Here is a 9,926-nt window from a genome sequence, read left to right as displayed (position 1 = left end):
AAGTCATGTTCTTAATTATTTCAATTATCTGGGCATGATAGTTCATGTGTATAATCCCAGTCCTTAAGAAGTAGGTTTTGCAGACCACATGAAGCTCGTGAAGAGGGAAGACCAAGTGGGGGTGCTTTGGTCCTTCTTAGAAGGAGTAACAAAATACTCAAGGGAGCAAATATGGAGACAAAGTGTGGGACATAAACTGAAGGAGGGGCTGTCTGGAGACCATTCCACCTGGGTATTCATTCCATGTGCAGTCACCAAAGGTAGATGCTGATGTGGGAGTCAGGAAGTGCATTCTGACAGGAGCCTGATATAGCTGTCTCCTTAGAGGTCTGCAAGAGTCTGACATGTTCAGAGGCAGATGCTCACAGCTAACCATTGAACTGATCAAGGAGTTCCCAATGGAGGAGTTAGAGTGAAGACTGAAGGAGTTGAAAGGGTTTGTGACCCCATGAGCACCAACTAACCAGAGTTCCCAGGGTCTAAACCACCAGCCTGAGAGCACTTAGGGAGGGACCCATGGCTCCAGCTGTATATGTAGGGGAGGATGGCCCTGTCTGGAATGGGTGGAAGAGGAGATCCTTGGTCCCATGAAGGCTGGATGCTGTGTATGTGTGAATTTGAGGGTGGGGAGGTGAGAGTTGGGGGGGTAGGTGGGAGCACATCCTCATAGAAGCTGGAGGAGGGGTGATGGGATAGGGGGTTCCTGGGCAGCGGGGAGGGGGGAATGGGGTAAGGGGATAACATCTGAAATGTAAATAAAATATCCAATAAAAAAAAGAAGTAGGTGTTGGAAGTTCAGGAGTTCAAAGTGAGCCTTGGGTACAAAACAGGTTTGTGGTTAGCCTGGGCTACTAGAGATGGCTCAGCAGGTGAAAGCACTTGCCATGTAAGCTTGACAACCTGAGTTTGCTCCCTGGAACCCACATTAAAAGTGCGATGCCGTGGCTTCCATCTGTATCCTACTACTCCTGTGGCAAGACAAGAGGCACAGATAGAACTGGCCAGAGGCACATGGAAAGGCTAGCCTGAAGTAGCTGCAGAAAGAACAAGAGAAACCTTGTGTTGACAATGGAGCAGGTAGAAACCAACTTCTGAAACTTGTCCTCTGACCTCAACATATGATCTGTGTAACACATGGATTGTGACACATGTGTACCATCAAAGACACTTATGTCTACACATGTCCTTGCCTACCTTAACTCTTATTTGTTCTTTAATTCAGTCTCAACTGAAGTTGTTATTCATAGGCAGTCTTCTTGCTCAATTCTACACACCATACCATTTACACAGCACCGCTATGTTACAGATTGTCGTCCTTCTTGTAGGGTTATAGCCTATACTCCAACATACAAGATTCAGCCACCTAGCCTCAGTAAGACAATTAAATGACCCAAATTAATAGTAAAAAGCAGAAAAAGAGTATTACTCAATGTTGCTACATTGTGAAGAAGGATAAGGAGATACAGCAACGGTCCCAGGCTTGACTTCAATACTTCTATCTTCAGAGTCCTGACATGAAAGTAGGTTTTAACAGAAACCAAGAGCTAAAGATAACTAGACAGTCCGTCAAGATGTGGCTCTCTCTCCATCATTTTCTTGTTTCTTGAGTAATGGAGAAAATAATCAAAATTAATTAAACAAAACCTAGTCCTTCATGGTGTTTGACCAGCTACTGCTTTGTTTAGCTCAACTTTCAACCAGAGTGTGGGCTCAGAGGTCGGTGTCTGAGTCATCTAGTGGACACCTGGCCCAGCATTTGTAGACTGGCTAAGTGACATACTAGAATGAGTGAGAGAGAGAGGAGATGCAAGTGTCTCTGCACCCTAGCTGGGCTGCAGCGTCTTTGAGTAGCAGGCGGCCTGGGCCCATAGCCGGAGGCGGGACTTCCGGTCCCGCTAGCGACCGCGGCCCGCGCCTGGCGGAAGCGCGGCTCCGGGCCAGGATCCGCGAGCTCCGGCTGGAGCAGAGTTCGGAGCCTCAGTGTCCGGGACGCCTGTGGTCGGTGCGGATGCTTCTCCGCGCTGCGTCCCCGCGGTCCGGGAAGACCGGGGAGGCACGCGGGAGTCGACGCAGCGGGAGAGCCGGGACCCCGGGGTGAGGACCGCTGGCGGCGGTGTGTGGCTGCGAGGGGCTGAGGAGGCCGAGGTGACATCCTCCACGGGGGTGTGTCCGCGTCCCGAAGGTGGCCGGAGATAGCCTTGGGGGGCTTGCAGGGAGAGGCTCCAGAGGCAGCTCTTCTTTTTCCCCTGGTGTCGAAGATGAGAAGGACGTCTTGACCTAACTCATCTGCGAGATGACCAGCCACGACTTGCATGCGCAGCATTGCTTTCTTTGCAATACATTTCTTTCTTTCTTTTAAGACTTCCCTCCTCCTCTGGTGGTCTTGGGGGGTTCGGGGGAAAGCATCCCACGTTCATAGGGAAAACTCGAACTCTTACTCAGCTCCAGTTCAGGCTACCTTTCTTTGTCAGACTAATAGGACTTAAGGTCTTTGATTCAGACAAGCAAGCCCACCGAAGTTTTTAATTTGGACTCTTCTCTACCTTGCGGGAGTTCAGGTTGTCCCACTTCCTTTGTCGCCGAGTGAACTAGTAATGTCTGGACAAAGCTAGCACCTTCATGTTTGCACTTTATGACTTACTGTTTGCTTCTCAATGGGGTGACACAATTTTTAGATGTTAAATAGATTGAATTTTTGTCACTCACTGAGCAAAACTGGGCAAAGCCAGAGTATTGTCATTGATGGAGGCTGGTGTATAATGAGTGATTGCTTCAAGTGTTTCTCTTCCCAAGAGTTACAATCTTAATTTTATCCCCCGGTATTTGCCAGTACAGGTAACTTATATCTTAGTCGGTGGTCTAACCTGAACTACTCGAAGAAGCAAACAAACCATAAAGCACTGTATATTTATCGATAACACAGTATCTCACTAACTTACGTGAGATTTGTGCTGCAGTGAGACAGGTTATTATAATAATGATTTGTTGGGTGGCACAGCTGATGTACTTGATGGAGGATGGCACCTTAGTGTTTTAACATATTAATGAAGACATTGAAAGCAGTCATCTGAAGTTATGGGGCTAACTGTTGGGTTGCTTTCTCTTTGCATATCTTCATTTCATTTCTTTTTAAAATTATTTTTATGTGTATGGGTGTTTTGTCTGCATGTATGTCTGTGCACTACATGTGTGCCTGTTGTTCTCAGAGACCAGAAGAGCATCACAGTGCCTGAAACTAGAGTGGTGGGCTGCCTGCCGCCTGCCATGTGAGTGCTAGGAATCGAACTGAAGTCTTCTGGAAGAACAGCCAGGTTTTTTTTTTTTTTTTTTTTTTTTTTCCAAGACAGGGTTTCTCTGGGTAGCACTGGCTATCCTGGAACTCACTCTGTAGACCAGGCTGGCCTCGAACTCAGAAATCTGCCTACCTCTGCCTCCCAAGTGCTGGGATTAAAGGCGTGTGCCACCACCGCCTGGCCAACAGCCAGTATTCTTAACAGCTGAACCATCTTTCCAGGTCCCTTAATTTTCATTTCTTGAGGTAGACATGTTGCTTATCTGATAATGTTTGATTTTATTTTAGCATGTAATCTTGATTTAAAACCAGTGAGCCCTCCAGCCCCCATTCCCTGAACTTTTGTAAGAGAGAGCACTTGAGAACACTTGAGTCTTTATAGTTCATGGGTTGTGGAAATGTTCATCCTTGAAATGAAAGAGCTGCTTGCCTTCTGAGGTAGGTTTCTAGTCATAGATCTTAGAGTTAATGTCCGAAGTTTGCTCACCTTGGACTTGGGAAATCACTGGAATGATTCCTTGCTGAAGTTGTTGAATAAATTGCTTAGCTTTCCCCTTTAGATAAATTCTTTGCATCCTGTATAATTTAGAGGTGTTTCATAGTTAGCTATGATTGTGAGGATTTTTGATTAGCTGCAGAGAGTTGCTAGTTATTTGTGTGTATAGATTCACACCTTTTTATTTCGGCAGCTTGTTGTGTGCCTGTTGAGGAAGAACTGCCCAAACCACAATCATTCAAACAGCCTGCATATGCATGCATTCAAATCCAAACAGTGATCATTCAAACAGCCTGCATATGCATGCACTCAAATGTTTTAAGTAGTCACCAGTTGGTAATGTACCAAGCAATTGAGTTCATTGGTTCCATGCCTTCTGGCTATTTATTATTTATTTATTTATTTATTTATTTATTTTGTCAGCTACCTGCTTATCCTAGTTAGAGAGCCATTCCTGGCCACTTGATCCAGTCCAGAGAATTGGATACTCTGGGAGAATCACAGCTTTTTGGCCTAGGAGATACCACAGAGCATACAGCATGGCTGACACAGACTCCATCCTTCTCTTATGCCCAGCTTTGTCCTTTCTCACTCACTGAGCTAGTCTTTTTCTTTCATAGTGACCATGATGACTCAGGCCTCAAAGGGGATTCAGAGCCTCCACACAAGACTGTGGGCCCGTTAAGAAGGGTGCAGTCCGTTATACTGAGACCAAGAGGAGAAGAACTGGAGGCCAGCTGAGAGTATTTGTCATTAAGAAAGAGCTTATCGTTTTTATAGGGAAATTTGTGTATAATTTGCTATCTCTAAAAAAATTGCTTTGTAATGGTCTATTACATACTTGCCCGATGAAGGTGGCAGATTGTGAGGCAGTTACTTCTTGAAAAGTGGACAGCATTCTATATTATTACCAAATGCTCATTGTTATGGGGAGTTCCAGGCTTTACTACAGTTTAAGAGACATATCCCATTCCTGTGTTGTCCCGTGAGCCAAAGTGCCCTCAGTTTGTAGAGGAGCTCTGCATTGGTCCTATTCCCTGGAATGGTACTACTGATTTTTAAACTGACCAGCTTTACACATCTTTTTATCTCATGATGCTGGGAAGGTTATTATTTTTGCTTGTTGTGATATATTTTTGTATCTGTTTTCTTACTCTTGGTTTTCTGCACTTATAATGCATCTTAAAGCTTGTGTTGCGTCAGGGCTGATTTGGGTTGATGCCAGTGATTAATCATTAATGACCATAGTGAGATCATAGCATTGCTAATGTGTTGGTATTGCATTGAAAGTACTAACTTAGCAATAGCAATCTGAGCGTTTCTTTAACATGTTGTCATCATTGGACAGTTAGAAAGCTGGAGACGTTTATCAACTGACTTTAAGAAGTACCTGTTTTTTTAAAATAGGAAATACCTGTTTGACTTTCACTGTTGTAGTGTATCAGTTAGGGTTCTCAGAAAAAGGTGAATGAGTGCCTGTCCAGTTATTATTATCTGAAGATTTATTTTAGGGGAGCTGGAGAAATGGCTCAATGATTAACAGCACTTGCTGTGTAACTCCAAGGACCAGAGTTCTGATCCCAGCACCCATGTAACCCCAGCTCCAGGTGGGACAGAGGATTCCTAGGGCTTGCTGGCTTCCATCCTAGCCAAGAGAGTCTAGGCCAAGTTCAAGGAGAGACCCTGTCTCAGGGGAATAGGCAGGAGAGCAGACAAGGAGGGCACTGATTGGTCCAGTTTTAGGAAGTGACAGGTTTAGGCTGGGAATTCAGCAGTTGATTCTCCAGTTGTTGATGTGTTCATTCAGGGCACATAGTGCTGTGTGCTACCCATGCAGCTTGAAGAAGTTTGGAAAGTATAAGCTAATTATTCCACCACTCATGGGATATTCCAAGAGGCCTTAAAAATGGAGATCACAAGGACCAAGAGAAGTTCAGAGTTTTCTTTGTGGAAGAAATTGGCAGTAAAGAAACAGGTGCTAAAGAAACCCAGAAACTCTATAAGCCCCATGGGGCAGGAATTTGGAAACCCTCTCCCACAGGTTTTTAAGGAGGCTCTGGGGCATTGTAGAATCTAAATGGGTCTTTTAGAAGGTTGCCAGATTTTAGGCATTATTTTGAGCTGAATTGTGTAGTAACACTAAGGCCACTCACTGATCACCTGTGAAGAGAAACATTTCCAGCTTTCTGCCTGTTTGATTTCTTGTCTTGGCTTCCCTCAGTGATGGGCTGTGATTGAGATTGTAAGTCAGTAAAAATATCTTTCATTCTCCAAGGTGCTTTTGTTCAGTGCTTTATCACAGCACCAGAAAGCAAACTAAGACAGTAGATATTCATATTTCACTCCTGGAGAGGGTAAGTCCATTGTCTAATCCTGTGTTACAGTAAATGCTGGAGCAGATTTGAAAGTCCTCTTGGAAGTGAGGATACATTGTTTCTGTTTTTCAAGGGGCGTTACATTTTTGTTGTGTGTGGAGAGAGAGGGGGGGGAGGGAGGGAGGGAGGGAGGGAGGGAGGGAGAGAGAGAGAGAGAGAGAGAGAGAGAGAGAGAGAGAGAGAGAGAGATTGAGAGATTTGTATTTAGTCTGTGCATAGCTAGTGGTGTTTTAGTTCCCTGTTTTATTCCATGGGTTTCACTTTAAATTTTTTGTTAGATGCTGCTGGCTGATAATTGATCGGTTTTTCTACTATGTTTTTTTCTTTTGGATGATACTTTAATTAATATAGTTGAAAGAAGTATATACTTTAGACATGTTTGCTGTGTATGAAAAGTGAGGTGGCAGTTAACACGGGGCCTACTCACATAAAAATTCATTTTCATTGGAAGCATCTTAGAGTGTGCTGCAGGGCAGGGCTGGAATCCAAACTCTGATTAAAATTACCGAGCTCTTCTTTTCCTTTGCTCTACAACCACAAGTTATTGCTGGCTGAAAAGGATAATAATGAATTCATTTTCATCTGTCGAAAAAATCATTTTAGACAACTCTATTCCTTTTAAACCTAGATAAATAGGCCGCTTTGCAATGAGAGTGAATTAGTGGCTATGAGGCAAGTAGTTATTAGATTCTTGTCCTAGAAGCCCGTACGGTGGTGATACTGATGGCTGCTCCCGACAGTGACAGTTTGTTCTCAGGTAGGTCCCCCCCAGGCATGGGTAGAAGGATGTGGAGGGACTGAGAATTCAGACATTAAGAGTCTTTGCATCGTCAAGTCTTGGGTTTTAGACAGAGGGGTTTCATTTCCATATGCTGCTTAGGTTTTCTTATGCTTCAGAGTCAAGTGCATTGATTTAGCCTGTCTGTAGTGAGCATATACAAAAATGCCATAAACATATACAATTTTTTTTTTTTTTTACTTTTTAATGTGAGAATTGAGGCCAGGGCTTCACATGTATTAGAATCATACCCTGCCTCTGGGCTATAGCCCTTGTCCTAATTGGTTAAATTAACAATTAATTTAAAGGGGTAGAGAGATGGCTGAGGGTTAAGAATGTGTGTACTATGCCTCTCAGAGGACCCAGGTTCAGTTCCTAGCACCCACATGGTAGCTCACACCTGCCTGTCACTCCAGCTCCAGGAGATCCAGTGCCCTCTTCTGGATTCCTTGCACACAGTCACACAAATACTCATAATAAGAAACAAATCTTTAAAAACAACCTTTAAAGGCCAAATGTAACATTTAGGATTACTTGCAGTGAATACTGATTTTTGTCTGTGAAAGCTTGAGGAACTAAGGCATTTTGAATTGCTCATGTCTAATGTCTTGCCACCCCGTCCTTCCCTCTTCCCCATGCAAGTAAGGAGTTTGAGGAACGGATTGAAGCACTGTACTTACCAAATAGTTGGCTCTCTTTGGTTTCCTTTGACTGTCCCATGGTTGATTTACTCAGATGTTTTCCTCTTCGGATAGATTTAGCAATGGCATAATGAGAAATGTGCCCCTTAGTACGATAGGCTGATGGTGAGTGAGTTGAGCTCTGGCCTCCTGAATAGTAACCTTTTAAACAGTCACTCACTTTCTCGCTTCCAGGATTCTACGTCTGTTGACTGTGTGAGGGACGGGCGTTAGGAAGTAAGCAACTGCAATATAATTTATTAACCATTATATTTAGGTGTTGTGGATTTTCTTATCTGTTTTATAATAGATTTTAGTCTTAATTAGAAGAGTTGTCAACTATGTAGTGTGTGCTAATCACTGGGTTTTCATCCGTCATGGCTCATTCAGTTGTCACCACAATACCAATAAGAGCCGTTACCCCAGCTTTACAGACACGGAAACTGAGGTTTATGGAGGGTGACTAGCTTACCCAGTCTACACAGTAATTATTGGAACTGGGATTTGAATCCAGGCAACCTGAAGTCCAGGATTTAGTTACTTACAACTCTGCTATTCATTGAGCGGATGCCTTCTGTTGTATGCATAATACAACCTTACTTAAGACTTTCCTATAAAATCCCCCATGCCATTTCTGATTAGACTCTGTGCATGCGGGCAGGACTTTCCATTTCTATTGTAATACACATTCACCTTGGTTTCTGAGCATCCCTCAGGCTGAGAGGACCTGTTGTATGGTTGACTGCCTGTGATTTCTACTTGGTCAGGGTAGTTTTCTGGAGATACTGTACTTTGTGGGGTGGCAGTTTATTGTGTGTGTGTGTATATATATATATATATATATATATATATATATATATTAAATTGTTTTAAATATACATGTAGATGGTAGAGTTTTAGAGCATCCTTTGAGGAAGAGAAAAAAATTGACTTAAAGTTGGCCATGAGAACAGAAAAAGGGTGGTCTGTATGTGTATTGTTGAGTTTTAAAGCTTTCTCATTGTGTCTTCCCAGTCAACTTCTGCACACCATTACTGGGACATACTTGACCTACAGTGCTTTTGCTAGACTCTTTTAAGGTTTAGAGTACCATTTTTAGCTTTATAAAGTAAAGTAATCTTCAGAGGTCTGTGAGACGGCTTAGTGGGTAAAGGTGGTGGATTCATACGCATCACCCGAACTCAGTCCTTTGAACTCACATCCAGATGGAAGGAAAGAAACGACTCCATATGGCTGTCTTCTCTGAGCTCTGTGCAGGTGGGGGTCTTTCCCCCCTTTCTCTTTCACACACACACAGAGAGAGAGAGAGAGAGAGAGAGAGAGAGAGAGAGAGAGAGAGAGAGAGACAGACAGAGAGAGACAGAGAGAGACAGAGAGACAGAGACAGGCAGATAGAATAATTTAAAATAAAATAATTTTCTCACAATATACTATTTTCTTGTCTCGTATTTTGAGTTTGCATCTTTGTTCTTAGTTTTGACAAATTTTAATTAGCTGAAGTGTGTTGCACATCATTAATATAAATGTATCGGGGAGAGGACTTAGTTGGTTAGCACAGGCTAGTAACTGATTCTTATATGCAGCATTAATCTAGCCATGGAAGGGTCATTTATGACACATTGAACTTAACTTGAAAACCTAAACAATTTAAGATTTATTTCTTATCTGTATGTTTGTGTTTGCCTGCTTGTATGTATGTGTATCATGTGTGTAGCTTTCACTGGTACGCATGAAGGCTTGAAGGGAACATCAGATCAGCTGGAACTGGAACTGCAGATGCTTGTGAACTGCCATGTGAGTGCTGGACACAGAACCTGGGTCCTTCAGAAGGAGTGTTCTTAATTGCTGAAGCCTGTCTCAGCCCGAAGTCTAAATATTTAAGCATTGGTTTCTGGAACAGGTGATAGGCCTGATGTAAGATACTTTTGTTTAGGAACGTCTCAATCCCGATTCACAAGTGTGCAGAGAGTCAAGGAAACATTCGTGTAACTGAGTTCTGTGCACTGCTCGTGGCAGTAAATGAATTGTGAGTTTGAAACAGAAAATCATCTTTTTACAACACACTGCAGTGTTGTAAATGAAAAGTCAGGAAAAGATATTCATGCACCTCGGTATAGTGTGTGCTTGCATATTAATATAAACCTGAGTTTTATCCTTTTTATAAAGGTAGAACCCCCAAAGAAGATAGATGTCTGTGGTTAGGAGTAATGTAAGCAAAACTGGAAGTACAGGACTAAATGACTCCAATGTCTGAATTCCTCCCCTCCTCTCCCCTCCTCTCCCCTCCTCTCCCCTCCTCTCCCCT

General features: G+C 43.2%; 1 protein-coding gene across 2 annotated transcripts in view; it reads left to right on the top strand.

Annotated features, from left to right (window-relative positions):
* The first annotated feature begins 1,887 nt into the window (after positions 1–1,887).
* Positions 1,888–9,926, top strand: part of Disp1 (dispatched RND transporter family member 1) — a 150,108-nt gene continuing 142,069 nt past the window's right edge. For both annotated transcript variants that reach the window (XM_028760329.1, XM_028760318.1), the window contains exon 1: positions 1,888–2,094. The gene's annotated coding sequence lies outside the window, so the exon portion shown is untranslated. The remainder of the gene's footprint in view (positions 2,095–9,926) is intronic.

This window comes from Grammomys surdaster, unplaced genomic scaffold (assembly GCF_004785775.1).
Source record: "Grammomys surdaster isolate TR1022 unplaced genomic scaffold, NIH_TR_1.0 130, whole genome shotgun sequence".
NCBI classification, from domain to species: Eukaryota; Metazoa; Chordata; class Mammalia; order Rodentia; family Muridae; genus Grammomys; species Grammomys surdaster.
Note: the sequence above shows the minus strand (reverse complement) of the source record. Positions and strands in the feature narration are given on the sequence as shown.